Source organism: Mesoplodon densirostris, chromosome 2 (genome assembly GCF_025265405.1).
Source record: "Mesoplodon densirostris isolate mMesDen1 chromosome 2, mMesDen1 primary haplotype, whole genome shotgun sequence".
In the NCBI taxonomy this organism is placed as follows: Eukaryota; Metazoa; Chordata; class Mammalia; order Artiodactyla; family Ziphiidae; genus Mesoplodon; species Mesoplodon densirostris.
The window spans coordinates 180237805-180250593 of record NC_082662.1 but is presented as its reverse complement, the minus strand read 5'-3'; the positions used below and the strand labels follow the sequence as shown (position 1 = coordinate 180250593).

Sequence of the window (12789 nt, the reverse complement as noted above, 5' to 3'; positions counted from 1 at the left end):
AATGCATTCCTTATGAAAGTAATAAAACTGGTTCTCTAATACTATTTTTTAGCAAAAGGTCTTCAAATGCAAATTTATTTCCAAATCACACTGTACTTATACAACATATACCAGTATACAAATTTAAACACTATGCATGTCTACCTTTTAGAAGTACAGTGTATAAACTAAAAGGTACTTACCAGTCTCAACTGTAGGGTAATACCAATAGCATAAGAGGAATTAAAATATATACTGTAATTATAATATAGCAACACATTATAAATTTTAATTTTAGTTGTGAAATTTTATAGTTTAATATGGTAAATAGTTTTTTTTTTCATTTTTTTCTAGGAACCTGATTAATACTATTGTCAATTTGGAAAAAGAAGAAAAGGTAAAGTAAGTTAAATGAACAAAATTTGCCTGAGAAATTGTGCCCAAAATAAAGTGGGACTTTGAGTGGTAAATAAGGAAAATTAAATATCTGTTACAACACTATAGAGCATAATAAATTCACTGTTTGCTCTTTTACAAGGACATTCATCAGTCACCTTTATATATAAATTGATTGTATTGTTGCACTCAGAATAGTTGAAAACTTTTGAAACCTAAATGCTAATACAATTTGGCATGCAGTATGTAAAAATATTGATATCAAATAATTGTAGAGTAACATACAAAAACCTTAGCACAGATGTACAATTCCCATATGTACTGGAACATAAATCATGCACTGGTTTGCCATATTGCAAAAATCTGCACTAATATCTAAATTAAAAAATCAGGACAAGTAAATCACTACATTAACCTTTTGGAATTACAACTTAATTATTCTCCACACACCAGTTCACATTTATGCAAGTTTTTTTTCTGAATTAATAAGTCGTTTCCTTTAATTGCTCAAATGGTGTTCAGAGTTCTAATTTTTACAAGCACACAGATATTCGTTTATTTTGGGAAGTCCGATTTCTATAAAATTTATTAAAATAGCTACATATCATTTGCCAAAAATTTTTAACAGAGCTAAAGAGAAATGCATTATAGTATTTTACAGTTTGTCCTGGATGAAAAATGTATAGTAACAGTCATGACTGTTATGTCCTTTAATCTTAAATTTAATGCTATTTTAATTAAATATTTGAATACAATTATTTGTAAAGCCTCCATTCTAATATTATAGCCTTACATCACATGCCAAAAGCAGCCTTTGTTTGAACTGTTTGAGTTTTGTCACTATTTCACACTTAGGTTTTATAGTAATTATTTTTAAATGGATGTACATACTAAGTTATTGTAACTTCACTGCCCTGTAAGGCTTGGTCCTCATAAATATTTACTGTTTGATTATTGACTACCATTTATATTTTCATTGTTTGAGTCACACACCACGTACACACACACAATGATACGAGATTACGATACAACCTTCCTTGAACTGTTACAGCTGTTTCCAGTTCCCTCCACCTGTGGCATCCATCCAGATTGCAGTGGAAGGTACATTTGATGTAGAGTTAGACTCACCCAAGTATGAGTCCTACTCCTGTAATCACTAACTGGGGCATCTTAGGTAAATCATTATCTTCCTTGAGATTATGTTTCATTATAAGAGAGAGATTCAAATATTCCCCCCTATAGAATCATTGTAAATTTGAGCTTGAGTCATCAAAGTTACCTTCATCTTTTAGATGCCCTCTGTGGAATGCCCAAGGCTTTCTTGTAATTTCCGTGAATTCTGGGCAGCCTTTATTACTTCTGCCTCAAAGTTCCTGGAACCTTGCCACACACAAGTTACTCTCTTTTCTTCTTCTTGCCAGATTTTAAACTCATTCCGCCTTTTCTCATTTCCCACAAATTTCATTTGCCGAACATCTCCAATAGATTTAAAGGTAAACTGACGAGGTCTTTTGTATTATTCATGAACACCATATAAAACCATATAAAACATATGAATGAGACTTCACAAAATGATGGGAGATTAGAATCCTTAGTCTTAAAAGGCCTTGAGCCCTCAAATATCTCACTTGTTTACAAGTTCTGTTTTTCTTTGTTGTTGTTTAAGTCTGTTTTTAGTCCCTTCTCTTTTTTCTTTCATCCTACCCAACATTTTTATTACCAAAGGAGGGCAGCTATTTATATTTTGTTTACTTATGCACGTACATATGCATGAATTTATTTGATTCCTTCTAGCCAGATGTAAAAAGATAAATTTTGCAATATCCATACTGATTAAATAAGACCTAATTAAGATCCCTATGCCAATACATGACACATAATCATTAGTCAAACCAAGTTATGTCTCATCCTCTTTAACCAGAAAATAGATGAAATAATGAATTTCCTACAGGTGAACTTACCCACAGACCATGCCAGTGAATATTCAAGGACTACATACCATATGTACTCTGGGAGCTGAAGTTGCACATAAACATAACTATTATGAAATTACTTCAAACGGTTGTGCAGTAAGTCTGTTCTCTAAAATCAATGAAAATAAATTGTTAATTGGCTTGAAAGACAGATTGTAAAGTGGCTTCCCATTTTCCTCATCTCCTAGTATTCATGCCCTGTGCAATCTCCTGTCTTTAAGTGTGGATGGGACCCATGACTTGCTTCTAATTAGAGAATATGGCAAAGGTGATGAGATGTCACAGATAGAGAGAGATACCATGTTCTTAGATTGGAAGAATCAATATTGTCAAAATGACTATACTACCCAAGGCAATCTACAGATTCAATGCAATACCTATCAAATTACCAATGGCATTTTTCACAGAACTAGAACATAAAATTTTCAAATTTGTATGGAAACACTAAAGATCCCAATAGCCAAAGCAATTCTGAGAAAGAAAAACGGAGCTGGAGTAATCAGGCTCCCCGACTTTATACTACAAAGCTACATTAATCAAAACAGTACAGAAATGGTGCAAAAAGAGAAATACAGATTAAGATCATAACTCACAACTTCTGTCTTATTAGAAAACTCTCTCTGCTAACTCTTATCCTTGCTGGCATTTCAGCTGTGCTATGGAAAGGTCCAAGTGATAAGGAACTGAATGTGGCTTCCAGCCGACAGCAAGCAGATGACTGAAGATCTCAGGATGACAGACCTTAAGGAACTGAATCTTACCAAGCCATATGAACTTGGAAGTGCATCCTTCCTCAATTGAACCTCAGATGACACCACCGCCCTAACCAGCATGTCCTTGATAACAGACTTGTAAGACCTTAAAACAGAAAACTCAACTAAATCATACCTGGATTCTTGACCACTGACATTGGGAAAATAAACTTGTGCTGTTTCAAGCTGCTAAGTTAATGGTAATATCATTGCACAGCAAAAATGAGATCCAGAATATTTCCACAATGTGAACAAAACAGTTTTCAAATATTTTTGTGTAAAAAATTTTAAGCATAAACAAAGGTCAAAACAATTGTATAGCAAACACCGATATAAATAAGACAGCAATGCTCTCATCAGTGCTTATGAATAACCAAAATTATGGAGGAGAACATTACAGGCATACCTCGTTTTAGTGCACTTTGCTTTACTGTGCTTCACAGATATTGCAGTTTACAAGTTGAAGGTTTGCGGCAACCGTGTTGACTCAGTCTATCGGTGCCATTTTCCCAACAGCATTTACTTACTGTCTGTCTCTGTGTCACATTTGGTGATTGATTCTCTCAATATTTCACCCTTGCATTATTATTATATTTGTTATGGTGATCTGTGATGAGTGATCTTTGATGGTACTGTGAGGACCCGCTGAAGGCTCAGATGGTTAGCATTTTTTTAGCAATAAATGTTTTTTAATTAAGGTATGTACATTGTTTTTGTAGATATAATGCTATTGCATACAATAGACAATAGCATGGTGTAAACATAACTTTTATATGCACTGGGAACCAAAAAATATATATGACTGACTTTATTGCAATATTCACTTTGTTACAATGATCTGGAACTAAGCCCACAATATCTTTGAGGTATGCCTCTGTACTATAAGAAGCAAAAAAATTAGGCAACAGAGCTAACTGAAATATGTACTTATTTTTAAAATCCAGTATTTTCTAACACATCTTATCCAATTTTAATTTCCATGAAGTTTTTTCCTTAAAAGGATAGAATACTATTCTTGCACAAGGCCATGCTAATCTTCTCAGCATTGTTCCAATGTTAGTATATGTGCTGCTGAAGCAAGCACAAGGATTAGATATTAGTCAATGATTGAAAAATTAACAAAAAATATTCTTAATATTTATGTGTTATATTTGACAAATACCTTAGTAGAAAAAATTAGGATTCTTTGAAAAAATTAAAATTCAATTTTTTTTCTTGAGGAAAAAATTACAACATGGATTTTATTTTGTATTTGAAGGACAGAAGCAAATTAATTGTATTTACAGTTGGATGGATGCCAGAGTTGTTTTTATGAATAATTAACATTGGGAATGCTGATGATATATTGAATACCTTATTGTCATAAATGCTTTAAGAACATAAAACAATTACAGTCATCATGTCCTTCTGATCTCTCTTCCTATATCTAATCCTTTTATTTCTTTAGAAATCATTTTTTTTCAGGGCAAACAGCATGATAAAAGACACATTGCTTTGCTTTTAATAGTGTTCTAATTTTCATATATAAATGTTATAAATTTCTTACTTTAGTGCATTTACTTATGTGTATCATTTACCTTGAGTTTTGTAAAATCCATCTTCGAAATGCTGTTGCATTGCAAAATTAGGTGCTGAGTGGAAAACAGATATAACAAAACTTGGTGGGGGACTTCAAATAATGGTGGAATGGTACTTTAATGATTAACAGATCCTGAAAATGTCTGTTTGACTACATGGTTAAACTTGTAAAGAAGTTGTATATATAAGGGATTTATCAAGTGGAGCTCAAATATTGGGTGGGCCAAAAAGGTTGTTCGGGTTTTTCAAAGATGTTATGGAAAAACCGGAACGAACTTTTTGGCCAATCCAATATAAGAAAAATTGCAATCAGCATTAGCAATAACGCTAAAAGAAAAATGTCACCTGGTATTTGTTAAACAAACTAATTTAAAGCATGCTTATGAAGGCCTGAGTTAAAATTTTTAAAAACTAAAACTTTGCCCAAAGCTGGACTAGAAGAAGTTCTGCATAAATAGCTTAAAGTTAGGGAACCAGGGGAAGGACAGAGCTGAGTTCAGCTACCAGTGACACCATGAAGCACTGGTTGAGGCTATTATTAGGGAAAAATTCTGGGCTCCCTGAGAGCTCATTTACCTGCAATGTATCAGCTGTAGAGACTTGAGCAGCACATAGACTGAGGCTGCAGGATGACGCTAAAAACTTAAGCATGATTGTACAACTAAGCATGACCACAAACCATGGCCTCCATGGACCCAATGCCCCTTCACTGATACCAGGGCTATGCAGATGCCCTGAACACTTCATTTGCCTCACTCTGGGTAGAGAAGAAGTAAGAAGAGAGAAAAAATTAGTCTTAAATTGTTTGGGTTTGAATATTAAATTTGAGTTAATTTTACCTAAAAATAATAATTTTAACCCCAAAGTGACAGAGCTTTAAATTTAAAGAGTCATGCTTATCAGGTAGTTTTGTTTCTAGTTTTTTACTCCACGAGAAGGCTTCACTTCTGAATTTTGACTGTATATTTGAGCTTTGTCACATATACACTAGCATATATATGTATGTGTGTGTGTGTGTGTGTGTGTGTGTGTGTGTGTGTGTGTGTGTGTTCTGTGTGAAACAAGTTTATTCCATAGTCTTAACTAACTCTTTGAGGCATAAATATAGAAGAATTTTATTTTTACCCAATACCGTGGTTTGTCATATCTTCATCTCCTGCACTATAGTATTATTTGTGACAGATTTTACTAATTTCTAGTCAGTTTTGTCAATTAAACTTGGTCCGATCTATTTAAAACTTCCAATATTATACCTGATTCTAAATATGCAGATATTCTTCTACCATCATTCTGGCTCTAGTTGCTCCCATGTTTGAGGGCAGAGAGGAGAAAGAAACCAAAGCCTAACGTGGTGATGTTAACTGTCTTATGAAGAGAAGGCTTTGCTGCCTTCTGGAAAAAGCTCTGGCAGTTTCTTATAAAGTTAAATGTACACCTATCACTCCTTGATCTAGAAAGTTAACTCTTTGGTACTTGCACAAAAGAAATGAAAATACACACAAACACACCCAAAAACAAACTAGCAAAGAAACAAAAACGCGAGATAAGAATCTTCAAATAACTCTTATGTGTAAGTCAAACATTAGAATCAGTAAGTGACTGGTCAAGCCACTTGACTATTTATCCTACCTTCTAATATAACTCCATCCCAGTACACAGGCAGATGCTTCAGAAGCTCTCATGGAGTCCCCCCAGCAGTTTCCTGAGTGAGCAAGCTTCTCAGAAGCTCTGCATTCCCATCTGTGCAGGAATCACCCATCTGATTATTCTCTTTTCCTATCGACCAGTATATGGGGAGAGGATGACTAGGGTGACGTGCGGGAAAGGAGAGCTAGTTCTGCCTCCAAGAAAGCCCTCGGGCAAGGTGCCTGGTCCCCATCTTGGGTAGCTCCAGGGCACCTCTCTTTACACTGAGTGGCATTTGACATTTCATTCTTAATTTTCAGCCTGGCAAAATTTGGAAACACTAACATTCCCCTGAAAATCCTACTGTACACACACTCACACATGCACTAAAGAGAAAGTCATGCAGTAGTTTTCAGCCAGGGGTGATTTTGCCTTCACATGACATTTGACAATACCTGGAGACACTTGATTTTCACAGCTGAGGTGGAAGTTACTATTGGCATCCAGTAAATGGAGAAAATAGATGTTTCTAAACATCCTACAACGCAGTGTACCCCCATAAAGCAAGTAATTATCTGGTCCAAAAGTGTCGAGGTTGAGAAACTTTGAGTTACAAGAAATCTCAAACTTCAGACTTTTATAGAGAAACTATAAATGCTGGAGAGGATTAAAACATCATACCCAGAAATATGGCACCTTGTAAGAGTGAGCCTGTGTGAAATAAGCACACCATGCGATCAAGCTGCAGATATTTACAGTGATCGTAGGCATTGTCTTCTCAACCTTCACACATCAAGTCATTTCAATAAGCCTGTACAGTTTTTGTGAGAAGTAATTACAACTAGAAATGATAGCAAAACCATATTCTCAAAGGACAGTGTTGTACAATAACCTAATGATGCAGATAGAATATCATTTAGTATGTTTTAAAAGAATTATGAAGAACATCACCAATGACATTTTGTTGAGTCCTTTAACATGTAACACAGTATTTAAAATATTAAAGAAATATGGTACCTTTAAATGATGCAAAGCTATCTACTTATTTTCAAAGTTAATTTAAACCCAGGAAATGAGTGCACTTATTTGTGCCGTAACTTACATAAATTCATTTCAGGGCTTCCCTGGTGGTGCAGTGGTTGAGAGTCCACCTGCCGATGCAGGGGACAGAGCTTCGTGCCCCGGTCCAGGAAGATCCCACATGCCGCAGAGCGGCAGGGCCCGTGAGCCATGGCCGCTGAGCCTGCACGTCCGGAGCCTGTGCTCTGCAACAGGAGAGGCCACAACAGTGAGGGGCCTGCGTACCGCAAAAAAAAAAAAAAAAAAAAAATTCATTTCAAAAATATTTTTAGTTTTATAGTTTGACCAGCAATAAATAAGTTCTGGAAGAGGATATATACTCCTAATACACTCACCTCTGTCCACACCCTAGAGCTAAATATTATTCAGCAAATTTTGTATTAAAAAGAATGTACACAAATATAAAATGTATATTGACAGATTTAATAAATGTCACTTAAATATACATCTATTCCCTTATTTGACTAATATTTTTTGAGCTTAAAATTAAACAAGCACTGGGCTAGGTGCTAAATGGACAGGACGATAATGTCCTTGCCCATATGGAGAAACATTCTAGTGTCCATGTTAAATGGTTTATATTTAGACTCAGTGAATTCTGAGCCCAAATGAGCTAACATCATTAATTTCATCCATACCAAAATGACATTTTGTATATCGACTACTAATTTAAAAGATGACTAAGAAAAGAAAAATTTCACATATATATATGTTTCATATTCTAAAATTATTTTTAGCTTATCTAAATTAAAACTTTTCAATTTATGTATGTATATATTTATGATATAACTTCATGTATATATATGTATCTACATATAAACAAAATGGTGACATTTTAATAAGTTTCATTAATAATTTTCCAAACCTAAAAAATGTATCTTGAACATATACCTAGGAAGCAACAGATATTAAGTGAATTCAATAAAAGCATAGAAATTTCTATGGTACAGTCATTATTTGATTTCTAGCCCATATTTAAATCTAAATCCAGTCAAAGTTGTTACCAGCTGTTTACTATTTGTTGGCCAATCTTAGGTGAATTGGTACTTAGTCCAGCTCATTCCTCACTAAATCAGATCATGTTAAAAAAGAATGACTGCCATTAAATTGGAACTAATTGAGACCAGTGGCGGTCTAAGTATCAGACTGAAAGATTGCTGGAGTCCACTGTTAAATTGGCATGGTGGATTACATGTCACTTTTAAGGTCTGATACCATAGAAATGTCACAGAATTTCTGCTTGGTAATTTCAACATCATTTTAGAAAATTAAAAAATATATATTTTTTTAAAGAAAAAATGCATGACAGAGGCAGAAATATTTTAAAGTTTCACAAGACTAGTAATGAAGTGCTTGCAGCCATTTAAATATGTGCTGTTCATCCAAGATTAGAAGTTATAAGTTCATTTGAATATATAATTCACAACTAAAAGTGACAGTTAATATACTAAAATGATTTTTATATAAAAATATACAAATATTTTTATGCATGTATGTATCTGTGTGTATGAAACAAATCCATGAAATAACACTGATTTATATTTCTCCTCATTCTCTGAGCACTATTGCAGGCTCTCAGTCAATGAGTGGTAGCGTGGAATATTTCACTGGATAATATTGGCCAAGGAGTATTTGGAACAGATATCTCCAGGCATCACAGATCTTCCCTTAGGACTGAGGGCTCTGGGGAGTGCTGCTGAAAGAAAGGCTTCAGCTGTAAGCCATCTGAGAAGAGTCAAGTCTCACCCAATGACTGGTCAGACATGGGGATATGAACCCCTGGGGCCCTTGCCCCAACTGGGTACAGTTCTAAAAGGTGCTTCCCATTTCACAAGCTCTTTGTGGAGCTGGCTGAAGCCTCCATCAAAGTTCATGACAATTTTTCCCTTAGCCCACTCCTGCTTCCTTCCCTTCTTTCCCTTGGTGTTGATCCCAGAAATGTTCCCTAATAACACACCTGCAGACTAATCTCCATCTCAGAGTCTGCTTCCTCTGGAAACTACAAGTGTTATATAACACATTCTGCCAATAATCTTTACTTCTTAGTGCCCTACTATGCTCTCTGGCATTGGTTGAGTACACCATGGTTTGGTTATGGCTTCTTTCAAGCCATTTATTTACATACTTCTTAGAGAATTGTTTAGATCCATAATGGATGGTAAAAGTTGTTCAACTAGTAACACGGACCCACAGGAAGGAAAAAAAAAGTATCACAGTGAATGTGAAAATTAAGTTTATAGAGTCTGGAATCCTTCAATAAAATCATTGAATAAACAGTGAGTAAAGAAAAACAGGCAGCTAGGGATACGTGGGAGCCTTTGACATTTTGAAGAACATTGTGAACAAGGCAGCTTGAGAGGAGTAAAAATTTCAGCTGGAATTACATCAGAGCTTCAGGCATTTCAAAGAGAATAGAAGAGGGAGATCAATGTGTGATGCTTGGATAGAATCACAACAGGACTATGCTAACCTCACCCCAAATTGTACTGATACAATCAGTGTTCCCATATTCCTAGGACTGGATCACCTACCTGAAAGAGTATTTGGCTATGTTAAACAACTAAAACAGCTCACAATTTGGGACACAATGATCAATATGATGAAACATTTGCCTTCATGACATTTCAATGAGTTTCAAAGGAAGTAGTTTCAAGACTAACACATATTAACTTTTCTTAGAAAGTTATTTCAAATTAAGTATACGGATTCCTATTTTGTATAGTTTCAATGTGGTAAAAATAAATATATTAAAACTCTGGGTATAACACAATCCACTCAATTTATGAAGATCTTGCTTCACTAATGATGGAATTAAATGATGCCAAATTAATGAAAATGTGTTCTTCCAAAAGCACCATCTGGATTCTTGACAGAGTATTGGCAGCTGGAATCTTAGTTCTTAAATTTAACAGTACTCTGGGGCCTCTAATTGGGTTAGTCCATCACAAGCTGTGTTAACTAACAAAAAGACTCACTATGCTTTGGTTATGTAACATTCTTTCATTTTTAGAAAACAATGTTAGTTTTAAAACGCAACAGATGAAATTCTCAACCATTCACCATATTCTATTTAATACTGTTGGTCCCTAATATTTTCATATAGAAAAAATAATATGAATTTGTATCATTAATTCATTCAACTTTATTCATTTATCAAAGCTTCTAAACCCATGAGATCTGAGACCACTTTCTTTTTATTCAATATTGTAAGACCAGAACTTAGGAAAGTGCCTGAAACTTATTAAGAATTCATATATAATTATTCACATATTATTGAATATATGGAAAAAATCCAAAATGAATAAATGAATGAATAAGTGAATGAATGAATTCATCTTTTACCTCCCAGAATGGGCCTCAGTTACTTGTGCATCACATGCATTTTCTTTTCAATTAACTAATTTTAAACATAAACACGAGCTAAACAATTAATCATGGCAAAGCAAAACTTGTCCACCAAGTATGAAGAAATATCTCCTGGCATGAGCTGAGCTGAAAAGATCTCATTGATTGCATCATAAATGCACAAATTTTCATCTTGAACTGCCTGAAAAGGCTCTAGTTTCAGCTTAAACATATTAGAAAAATCCTAACCATCCACAGTAATGTCTTCACAAATTTTACTTATATAACAGATGTTATCTTCTACAGAGTTGAGGAAAAAACAACTAAATCAAATATACTTCCATTTTTCTCTAAGGTAGAGGGAATTTTTAGTTGAGCAAATCTTCCTAGGTACAGATTTCTTGAGTATTTTATACCACAAGTTAATAACTCAAGGTCAAAAATATTATCTGGGCAATATAAGAGAACAGAATCTCCAGATTTGGCACATATTATGTTTCCTGACTTTACAAGGTCAAGACAGATCTCAATGTCCTTCTCAGGACAATTAACAGTTGGTTTAGGCCCTTAAAGAAATACTTTAAGAATGGTCACTGTTTGCAGATGACATGATACTATACATAGAAAATCCAAAAGATGCTACCAGAAAACTACTAGAGCTCATCAATGAATTTGGCAAAGTTGCAGGATACAAAATTAATGCAGAGAAATCTCTAGCATACATTAACAACAAAAGATCAGAAAGAGAAATTTAAAAAACAATCCCATTTACCATTACATCAAAAAGAATAAAATACCTAGGAATAAACCTACCTAAGGAGGCAAAAGACTTGTACACACAAAACTATAAGACGCTGATGAAAGAAACTGAAGATGACACAAACAGATGGAAAGATACACCATGTTCTTGGATTGGAAGAATCAATATCATTAAAATGATTATACTACCCAAGGCAATCTATAGATTCAATGCAATCCCTATCCAATTACCAATGGCATTTTTCACAGAACTAGAACAAAAAAATTTTTAATTTGTATGGAGACACAAAAGACCTTGAATAACCACAGCAATCTTGAGGAAGACAAATGGAGCTGAAGGAATCAGGCTCCCTGACTTCAGATTGTACTACAAAACTACAGTCATCAAAACAGTATGATACTGGCACACAAAAACAGAAATATAGATCAATAGAACAGGATAGAAAGCCCAGAAATAAACCCATGCACCTGGATTGGTCAATAAATCTATGACAAAGGAGGAAAGACTATACAATGGAGAAAAGACAGTCTCTTCAATAAATGGTGCTGGGAAAAATGGACAGATACATATAAAAGAATGAAATTAGAACACTCTTTAACGCCATACACAAAAATAAATTCAAAATGGATTAAAGGCCTAAATGTAAAGCCTTATAAAACCCTTAGAGGAAAACATAGGCAGAACACTCTCTGACATAAATTGCAGCAAGACCTTTTTCAATCCACCTCCTAGAGTAATGAAAATAACAAAAATAAATGGGACCTAATTAAACTCAAAAGCTTTTTCACAGCAAAGGAAACCATAAACAAAATGAAAAGACAATTCACAGAATGGGAGAAAATATTTATAAATGATGTAACAGACAAGGAATCAATCTCAAAATTACAAACAGCTTATGCAGCTCAGTATCAAAAAATCAAACAACCCAATCAAAAAATGGGCAGAAGACCTAAATAGACATTTCTCCAAAGAAGACATACAGATGGCCAAGAGGCACATGAACAGATGCTCAACATCACTAATTATTAAAACTACAATAAGATATCACCTTACACCAGTCAGAATGGCCATCATCAAAATGTCTACAAACAATAAATGCTGGACAGGGTGTGGAGAAAAGGGAACCCTCCTACACTGTTGGTGGGAATGTAAATTCATACAGCCACTAGAGAGAACACTATGGAGGTTCCTTAAAAATGTAAAAACAGAACTACTATATGATCCAGCAATCCCACTCCTGGGCTTATATCTGGAGAAAAACATAATTCAAAAAGACACATGCACCCCAGTGTTCACTGCA

General features: G+C 34.5%; 1 non-coding gene across 1 annotated transcript; it reads right to left on the bottom strand.

Moving 5' to 3' along the window:
- Positions 1 to 4078: 4078 nt before the first annotated feature.
- LOC132484742 (U6 spliceosomal RNA) lies at positions 4079 to 4184 on the bottom strand. The gene has a single exon (XR_009531295.1). It is a non-coding gene; the product is annotated as a U6 spliceosomal RNA (small nuclear RNA).
- Between the last annotated feature and the right edge of the window lie 8605 nt (positions 4185 to 12789).